Source organism: Carettochelys insculpta, chromosome 2 (genome assembly GCF_033958435.1).
Source record: "Carettochelys insculpta isolate YL-2023 chromosome 2, ASM3395843v1, whole genome shotgun sequence".
In the NCBI taxonomy this organism is placed as follows: domain Eukaryota; kingdom Metazoa; phylum Chordata; order Testudines; family Carettochelyidae; genus Carettochelys; species Carettochelys insculpta.
The window spans coordinates 76,706,109-76,716,544 of NC_134138.1; positions in this window are offsets into that span (position 1 = coordinate 76,706,109).

Sequence of the window (10,436 nt, forward strand, 5' to 3'; positions counted from 1 at the left end):
TAGGATGGGTGGAGTGTCTGCTTTGGGGGCCCCTGAAGCATGTGTCTTGGGGTGGCCCCTCTGAACCGAGCTATGGATGGAATGGTTTTTGCTGCCAATTGTGTTCGAAAAGTCAGAGCCATTCATAAGATTTCCACAATTCGCTTTATTTCATCATGTTCCCTCAAGAAAGGATCCACTATAGGCAGCTCAATGAAAATCTCTCCTCAGTGTAGCAACAGAGAGATAGCCATGTTAGTCTATATACTATCAGAACAAAAAGGCAGTCCGGTAGCACTAGAAACACTAACAAAATAATTTATTAGGCGATGAGCTTCCATGGGATAGGCCCACTGCTATGGTCTGAAGAAGTGGGTCTGTCCCACGAAAGCTCACCACCTAATAAATTATTCTGTTAGTCTTTCAAGTGCTACTGGACTGCTTTTTTACTCCGCAGTGTGTAACTATTGTTAAAATAAAAGTTAAGATGACTATGGAATGGGAGGGTGAATATATAAAGAATATTATAGTGCCTTTGTATTAATCTAGGCTGCTCTGGTCACCTCATCTCAGAGAGGATATTGAAGAATTAGGAGTTCAGAGAAAAAGAATTAAAGGCCTAGAAAAAAAAACAGTTATATGAAGAGAGGTTGAAAAGCTTTGGGTTTTTTATCTTGGAAAGAAGATGAATAAGCGGGGTCAGGAAATCAACAAATACAATAATAAATGGTCTAGAGAAGGTAGCTCAGGACCATCTGTCTCGCGTAGCCCCATACCACATGGACAACTGAACACTCAACCGAATTAATGTTGAGAAATTCAAAACTGATAAAAACAAATTACTTTTTCACACAAAGTGTAATTGAATTGTGGAACTCATGGTTAGAGGAAGCCCAAGAATGGAGTAAGATTCAAAAAGCAGTTAGATAAATACTTATAGGGATACTAAAAATATGCAGTATTGTTATAATTAATGCTCACAACATTGGAAGATGCTTGAAATCTTGTGCTTCCGCAAAACCCAAGTATTATAACAGGATGAGACCAAAAGTTGGGAGGACAGAGAACCCCACATCTGTCTGTTTTGGGGATCTCACATTTCTCTCTGAAGCGTCTGGGGTCAGCAGCTGCCAGAGCGAGGATAACGGTCTAGATGTATCTCATGTCTGATCCTGTGTGTTTCTGTGACAAATTCTATTTAGCTTGTGAAATTTTCTAGAAGTTAAGAACTCTCCTGTTTAGCCCAAATGACATGCATGCCAAGCAAGAGGGGCACAGGCCACTAGAAGTGGTTATACAAACTACAAAAACAGAAAAAGGGTTGGAGTATATTGGCTTCTGGGAAAAGAAACATGGTCATTTAACATACCGTGTTTTTATAAAAGCAGTCATATAAATTAAATCTTCTGAAAGATAATAAGAGAAATCGCCAATTAACATCATACCTCATACCCACAACACATGCCCATGAACACATATACACACTCAATTACCCTTTTGCTGGTGGTCTGCCATTACTTCTGTGGCACTGCCATTGTCCACTGATATTCCTTGTCAGTGTGAAGCCATATGTTACAGTCACATGTGACAGCACAGCAGGTGTGTTCTCTCCAGCTGCATCTGCTTGATGCAGCGCTAACTTGGTTCAACAACCCATTTCTGTTTTCTCTTTGAAATGCAGTGTTACGAAGTTGTGGAACATATTAGTGAGCAACAAGATGTAAATCAGAAACAGGACATAAAAGAGCATACAAGTATTGTCAGATGATGTGTATTAATAGCATGTCTCAAACCCAGGCAAGGGGTTTCCTAAGTCTCAATCAGGCATCTGGATAAGGGTAAATGATCACTGAGAAGCCTAAGCCAGAGGCATATTGCATCCACCACCTGATAAGATGGCTCCCCTTTCTGCCTGAGCTTGTAGTTACAGTCCATATCCACATTAGTGCCTCCTGCTTCATGACTGACAAGTATATACATACCAAGTGCAGAAAGTAATACACAGTGTTTAAAATCTGTTGACAAAAGGAACACTACAATGTTCTCAATTTTTTACCATTTTTCCAAACATAAACATCTTCTGGTTTGGAGCCCTGAGCCCACTGTTTTAGTTAAATGAAAACAGCTGTGTCCCATTATGTCTTTGGAAAGGCAGCGGAGTGAGGTCCACTAGCAGTAAGGAAATCACAAAATTGCAGCGTGGTTACACCAAGGTAGAAGGGGGATTGGAGGGAGACTTCTCCATCTGCCTTTTTGGAATGATCCTTGGGAATTGTCTTCTGTCTCTTTGAGGGCCATGTATCTGCCCCTGACTCCTCTCTCCAAGTGCCAAGAATACCATAGACTAGTATTGACAAAACTCTTACAGGCAAAACAAAGAAGTCTGATCTTTCAGGGCATGAGTTTTCATTAACAGTTTATGAAAACTGAGTGTCATTGAATATAGGGAGAGTGCAATCGGGAGCTTGCATTGAAGAGGTTGATCATTGTGGGTGCTGGAGAACCTGATTTAGGTTGTGGAGCTGATTAGACGCTGAAGGGATTAAAAATTGACAGCTTCAGTACAAACAGAATATGTCAGGAAACTGGAACAGTCCTAACCCCTGCTCCCAGATTTTTGGTCCTCTTACTCATTTACTAGAAGTGCGTATAATATGTGAAGACAGAGCAGGCAAATGTTATTAATTTGGCACAATCCATGCAGGGAGAAATTAAAGGGCTCTTTGAATCTGTTCATGACTTGCAAAAGTAGGATAATTCAGTTTGCTTCCATCCTTTACTTTGGAGCTGCTGACTTTTTTCATTTCCAGGGTGTTCTTTCAAACTTCTGCATGCATATCCAACTTAAAGCTCAAAAGAATACCATCAGGCAGGGTGCTGGTTCGGTTGAAGACTGTATGCTGGGTTTTGGGTGTGATTCTTGGTCATGTTGTAACGATTCAGAATAAAATCCTGGTCCCACTGACGCCAATGTAGATTTGTCACTGAGTTCAGTGAGACCAAGATTTTACCCTGTGTCTTGATCTTTTTAGAGTTTGATCAGTGAAAAAATAGAATGAGGAGGAAAATAGATAATTCTGGGTCCTGAGATAGTGTCATTGACTGCCTTTGTTGCAACATCTCTTCTTTTTGTATGGCAATTCTTATGATCTTTGGTATTTTACTTAAATCCCAGTTCCTGCAATTAATATAATCCTATACAAATATCAATCTTCCTTCCTTCCTTCCTTCCGAAAGCAAGTGTCCAACTCTTATGGGGTCAAGGAAAGTTTGAAAAATATGACCTGAGTGTACCCTTATGAATCATAAAGGTCAGATACCATAAGACCAGCCCCCCAACCAAAAAAAATCTGAGTATATTATTGTAAAAATGTCTCCTATTTTTAACTAATAACTTTTTTGGGATGGACTGTTTCCTGATATTTGCATGTCTGGGTTTGTCAATACTGGGTAGCTCAGTAGTTCCTTACAGACTGGTAAATTTCATAATATTGAAAATCATACGAAAAATCCAAGCTCTCGTGTCTGCAGAACTGGGCTAGAAATCTCAGAAAGACCAACTTTTCCAAAGAGTTTTGGTGCTTTCACTCTGAGCATTGCATAGAAATGGAAAACAGCAGAGCTCAGCGGCAATGTTAAAAGGCGAGTTCATTTTTAAATTCCTAAAAGAGTTATAATATTTTTTCCTGCACAAGCTTGTCCATTCCTTAGTGCTTGTCAGCATCATTGAAAATAGGGATATTTAGCTGGTGTTTTTATTTTTAGCGAGCAGCGCTCATTCCTTCATTCTTTTATGAAGGATTATTTGTGTGATGTGTCACCCCAGATGTAAAAAATTTGCAAATTAAAACAGATGCAAGGAGAGAATGGCAAACATTTGGGTGCCAGAGATGCACAGCTGGTGGGTATTCTGTTAGTAATGTGATGAGGGCAGCAATTGCTTTATTTATGGTGAGTTGGAAGCGGATCCCACAGGCTAAAGGTAGAACAGGACAGGAACATAATCACTGTCATACTGGATGAGACCCAAAGTGCAGCTAATCCATTATCTTGTCTCTGAGATTGGCCAATATTTGATGCTGCAGAGGAAAGTATAAGCACCCCCAATAGGCAGCTTTGATGTAATTTGCTCCTAATATTAGGTGTCATCCCGATCTCTAGTTATTAGACGTTAGTTTAAATTAGGGCTGTCAAATGGTTTAAAGATAATCAAGATTAATTGCAGTTTTAATCAAAATGTTAATAACAGAGTACCACTTATTTAAATATTTTGGATATTTTCTACATTTCCAAATACACTGATTCTCATCTTATTAGGTTTTTTTTTTTTTGACAATAGATGCACACTTATTCTGTAAAGAGCAGTCAATAAATGTTTTTATTAATGATTTATTATGGTGCTAAAGATTATTCTGAAACTAATTTTGATCTGGCCCTTAACTGTAGATGTCTTTGCATGGATCCCAACAGGGAAGGCCAGTTTTGCAAGTGAGAAAAGCAGCAGCTATATTTGGGTCTGACCCAAAGTCCATTGAAAGACCATCGCTGATGGTAATGGGCTTTGGATCAGGGTGAGTGAACATAAACTGTCGAAAGCCACACTTAGGTGCTTAACTGTGGAAATGGCAATGCAAGATGTGAGGGTTGGGTAACAGGCAAACCTGACTGATAATGGCGCTCAAGTGTGAACCTCAGTCTGCAAATACCAGTGTTGGCTGTAATATTTATAAATTGTGTTATTTTCCAGATTTCCAGGAATTTCAAAGTGGGAAACATTATTTCTGAAAATGGCCATGAAATGCACAGTGTGAGAAAACAACTGAACTGTTGCATTAACATCAGTTGCAGGAAATTTGTGAGCAAAGCACAATATGGGCTTCACATATCTGAACATTAGAAAAGCATAAATTAATTAGAAACAGTTGGTGGGGTGATATGAGTGTGAGATCACCCTTAACTTGCTGGAGTGTTTTGAAGACATGCCCTAATGAAATCATAAACAGAAACCCCCCCCCACATATTTGGATTTTTAGAAAGCAATTTCCAAACTTTCATCTCAGATGCTATCATCACTGACTAGGCTAATGAATGATGTATGAAAGAACTTATTGGCTGAATAACTGCCTCAAACAGTAATTAAATGAAAGCGTCAAGAGTGTCTGGAACACCACAAGGAACAGTCCTAGCGTTGTTTGGGTTCATAAGAACACAATGTCTTAGATTTCGTCTGCAAATGTAAAAATCTAAAGCACTGAGAAAAAAATATAAGCCTGAGAAGCACGAGGTCATTGCTGCTGCGGGTAAGCAACATAGCCAGCTTTTTCAGCTGAGGAGCAATGTGGTGTATATATTCACACATTTCAGTTTTAATTTGGTGTACCATCCAACAACAAAACCAATATGCTCTGGTCACTTTTACACAATGTAAGCCTCAAAGTAATCGGTACTAAAATTCTGTATCTGCCTAAAACCAACACCATTTGTTGGTAACAAAATAATCAGTCACCGTACATGCCCTCTTTGTTTCATCTACCAGCATTGACAATTTTAGGCATGGTACAAAACAAGAGTACACACATTAGACCTCTGATCAGGGATCTGAATTAATTTCCTACCCTCACTGCCTGTTTGGTTTTACTTATCAGCCTTACTAGAACGCATAAATGTCTGCGGCTTAGAGTCCTGATTATACCTATCAGTGTTTTCTGCTGACTGGTTAACTTAATTGCATCTTGCTTGTGGGCTAAAATCAGGAAGGCTGGCCAGTTTGCTTTGGGTAAATGAGGTCCTACGACATTGTTTTCCTAAATTACCAGCTCTGATGATGACTTTATACAAGAGGTGAATGTAGCTATAGGATTTCTTTGGTGTGAAGATGTGAAGTTAGGTGGCAGTAGAATGGTTATGACAGTGCATAAAATTCCTGACATATGCAAGCATCTGAGGAGCCTTTATTCATGCTATATTGGATTTTTAACTCATACTTCCTGAGATTTTTGTGAACTTAAACGTGTAGTAGGGGGAACTGGCAGTATCATATCTTACCAAGGAATGTGGTAGGCTCACACATCCTCACTTGAGATCTTTAAAGTATGATACAGCTCAGATATATTTTGGGCTTGTTGAAAGTTCTTTGACTTGTGTTATGCAGGGATTTATCATGATTGTCCCATGTAGCCTTAAAACCTATGAATCCAGCTTTTTGTGTGCGGTGTAGCAGAGCTTCGGCTTTGCGTCAGGAAGTCCTGTGTTTCCATGCAGTTAATGTTTGCCTCAGAGGTTTGCTGTGACCCACAACATAGCTTCTCTCCCTTTTGGGAGGCAAGGGTCACAATCTACTGAGCCACCATCCCTATCGGCCAGTCAGTGGGTTTGGGGTGAAACTCCCTCTGTGGTTTCAGTCCTCCCATTATCAGAGATTGTCTCTGTAGTGGTGTGGGGAGGGCTGGGGTGGAACCCAGACCTATCCTCTACTCTGGTTTCCATCCCAGGGACCTGGCTGGCAATGGCAACCAGGAGTTTTTTCCTCCACTACCAAAGCTACAGCCCTTCCTTGGGCCACTTCTTTAAACAGCCCCTCTCAGCACTCTCTCCTGGCTGACCACACACTGTCACCCTTCCTGACCACGCCTTTTCACAATATACCTCTTCACTCCCTGTCCATAATGCCTCACCCTCCCTGAGGGGAAGTCTTCCAAACTGGCCCTGCAGGTCCTTAATGGTTTGCAGGTGTTCTCTCTCTTGCTTCTGGCAAGCTCTTTAATAGGCTCCAGGTGTTGGCCTGACTGAATTGACTCCAGCACCCTCCTGATTGCACTGCGTCAGCCCCTGCCCTTTGTACTCTAGGAACAATCCCAGAATTCAAATAGTCACACAGGGAATAGAAAACTTCATTCAGTGGCCAATATATTTACCTTCTAGCAAGCTACTGTAGTCAACGAGTCTGGGTCTGTCACAGCAGATAATAAAAAGTTTCAGCTGTTAGACCTTCTTAGTACCTTAAATAGGTGATTTAACATTTTTTTTGCTACTGTTTTAAATTATTCTTTTAATGCAAGCATATTTTTAAAATATCACCTTCCTGGTGCAAATTGGTCCTTGGTGCAGATTTTCCATCTGCAAAAGAAGTAAAAGGAAAAAAAGAGACACCCTGCAATTTCTCTTTGCAAACAGTGGCAGAAAGATCCTGTGCATCAAGAACTAAATTCCCATAAGAATACAGTACTTTATGACTGTTTGTGCTACTTGCAGACCATCCTTATGTTTACATATCATTTGAATAAGAAAGCCGCACCTGTGATAAATCTCCTGTGGCTTTCAAAGTCTAAGCATTTAAAAGTGATACAGACAGAAGTGGAGTAATCAAAATAAATTGCTATTACCAGTATTTTTATTTTTCAGGCACCCAGTCACATGTTAGGACACTCTTAGGAACAAATGCCATACAGAGTACATCAAACAGTAAAATGATTTTTTCTTTGATATTGCTTTAAAAATAACAAGCTATCTTGCTTTAAACTAAATCTGCTCAAAACATTTAACCTATTGGGAATCATTACTAGACATGGTTTTTAAATTATCCGAGTGTGAGATCTGCTGCTTCTGTGGGATGCTTGCATAAGCTGCTGCCATATATTACATTTAACAGGCAGTCTCGGGGAAGTGTGAGCATCAGTGTAACATATGCTGAAGATTTCACACTGGATTTGTGATCCTGCAAGGTAGTGAATGCTTCCATGAAGGGCTGAACTCCCCTCCACTCCCAGGGATGCTGGTGGAGGTTGGGAGTTCTCAGTGCCTTAATGGACGGGGCCACGAATTCCTTTTGCACATGACCATTCCACCACAATCTTCAAAGAGAGCTGATGGCTTCTGACTTCCTGTAATTGGAGAAACTGCCACAAAGGCTCAGTTGCATAAGGAAATGTAATAATATAGTAAAAGAACTGCATGTAGCAGGCACAGTATATTTTTGGGACAAGGCCTCTAGTTAGAACATAAAATCTCCTTAAAATCACCCTTTTGTATCCCAGCAGAGACTCTCATCCTTGTTATACAAATGTGCCTTTCAAATACCTTAGAAAAAAATGAGACTTTACAAATACACTGCCTTGAGGTATTCCTCTTTACGAATGAATCATCTAACAAATGTAACCTTTTTCCTATCTGTGAATCATTTTGAAAATGTTATTCTGGCTTCATTGAACATATTTCCTGAATGCTAGATTATCTGAACAGAATTCAGATTCTGGGATGTTTGCAAACTGTTCACTTTAGCTATTCACTATATACTATCAGTAATTCACCACTGGCTTGTGGCTTCCTGATTCACAGTCATACATGGGAGAGAAATTTTTGGCTGTGAAGGAATGGTGCTAAGAAGCAGCTACTCACATTGTATTTTCCCTTCAAACATCGGGGCTATCTTTGCCTGAAAAGTAAGTAAGAGTTAACACTGCTGAGAGGAGCATTAAGTTGAGATCAGTGACAGCGACTTCCTTTGGAGATGCAAGAAAAGTTATGACATGAATATTCTAAAATATGGAGGTTTCCTGAGCACTGCTGAGAGAACCAAAGTTGGGCAAATTGCTTAAAACACAGCCACTTACAGCCACAGACTGGGGTTCCTCCACTGTAAGGCAAAACAGACCAGACACAAAGAGCACCTCTGCTGCCTTCGTGTCCAGCAAGAGGTTACACAATCAAATCCCTCAGGCTCTCCAGGCTCCTTGGTGCCCAAATCAATATCCCTCTATACATGGATAAGAGGTTCTGAAAACCAGTTTAATCAAATCCACACAGGTCTTTACTGTCTCCAAAAGGACCAGCCACATTCCAGGTCAATATGTACTTAGGTCTTACCTAAAACATTATGCAGTGCCAATCCTTTAGAATCTAAAACCTAAAGGTTTATTAATAAAAAGAAAGAAAGACTAGGATGAGAGTAAAGATTGTTAAAGTGGACAAATTACCTATATCAGTCATAAATTCCTTGATGCAGGCTGCTGAGAATGGAGTAGGTTGCTCTCTTAATAGTCACTGGAATGCATCCTTTTGTAGACTGGGTCACCAGTTCATTCAGGTTCAATTCATAGCAGAGATGTTCCTGGAGATTGGAGATAAAATGAAGATTAGAGACCAAATAGGTACTGCAGAAAAGAAGGTGGGATCTCAGGGTCCTCTTTATACCCTTGCCCATGTAGAGGGAAAACCATTGTTACTCTCTGTCTGGAAGCATGTTTACAATGGAGACTCACTTGATCAGGTAACCTGTCCATGTCTCTTTCTTGCTCATTCTGCCATTGGCCGCATGCCAGATGACACGTCCCAGCTGAATTCCTGAAGTGTGGATTGGAGTCTGATGAGGCCCTTTCTCTGTTAAGTATATCTTCAACTGGCTAAGAGGCTGCCACAGCTCCTGTTGCTTAATTCTGGGAGTTCACATTTCTAATACAAGTACAGAGCTAATCTTACAACTTCACGTAGAAAAATGGTACAGATGTATAGGCAGCATGAACAGGTTCAGAGAGCTTTCATTAGACACCTCACCTGGCCCACTTGTCACAAGATTTGGTGCCAACTGAAGATGGTGGTTACAATAATGGTTCTCGTGTTCTTGTTAAAATCCAGTAATGTGACAGATGTCACTGGAAGAGCTGGCATCTGAAGGAAGCACAATTCTTGGAGCATGGACAGAATAGGCAGCAACTTTAAAGGACAAATCCATATGTGTGGAGACTCTGAGTGTTCATTTTCAGGGCCAGACAACACTTTTTTTTTCCTGACCCTTTAGTTCTGAAGGTTTCTTCTCAACTAAGTGAGACTAACATGCGTGAAACTTGGGGCAGTGGGGAGAAAGCCATGCAAAAGTATCCTAAAGAAGTTTTAACAGTTCTTTTTCTCTCCTGCAGGCTTTCTTGGGTCCATAGTATTTTAAAATAGGATCTGCCATTAAAACATGAATCTTTATGCAGAAATTCCTCTTTTGTGTGTCATGCCTAAATCACGGGACAACTTAATCTAAACGAAACCAAACTGAATTCATGGATGTCGTCTTTGCTGCTGATACATGTATTTCCATTTGTCTTAAGGCACTTAGGTGGGCTGGGACAAACAAGAAGAATCAAGTCTTAACTATTAAATGGAGCGGGTCCTCTAACCTGTGGATTAGCAATCAAGATAAAATGTTACTCACTCTATTCAGTAATCCTGCAGATCTATACATTGCAAAATCACTTGGGAGCTGTAATTTTGTCTTCAAGCATTCAAGTAAGCCATTGATATAATGTTAAGCTTTTGGTCAGTATTTGATAAGTTACTTATGATTTTGTAAAATTTTGCAAAGACTCCATCTGGACCTAAGGATTAATTAGAGAGGTGCATTTTAAAGTGATTTTCCATTTCCTCAACAGGGAGAGATTTTGAAGATTCATTATCAATATTTTATAGGCTTAGTA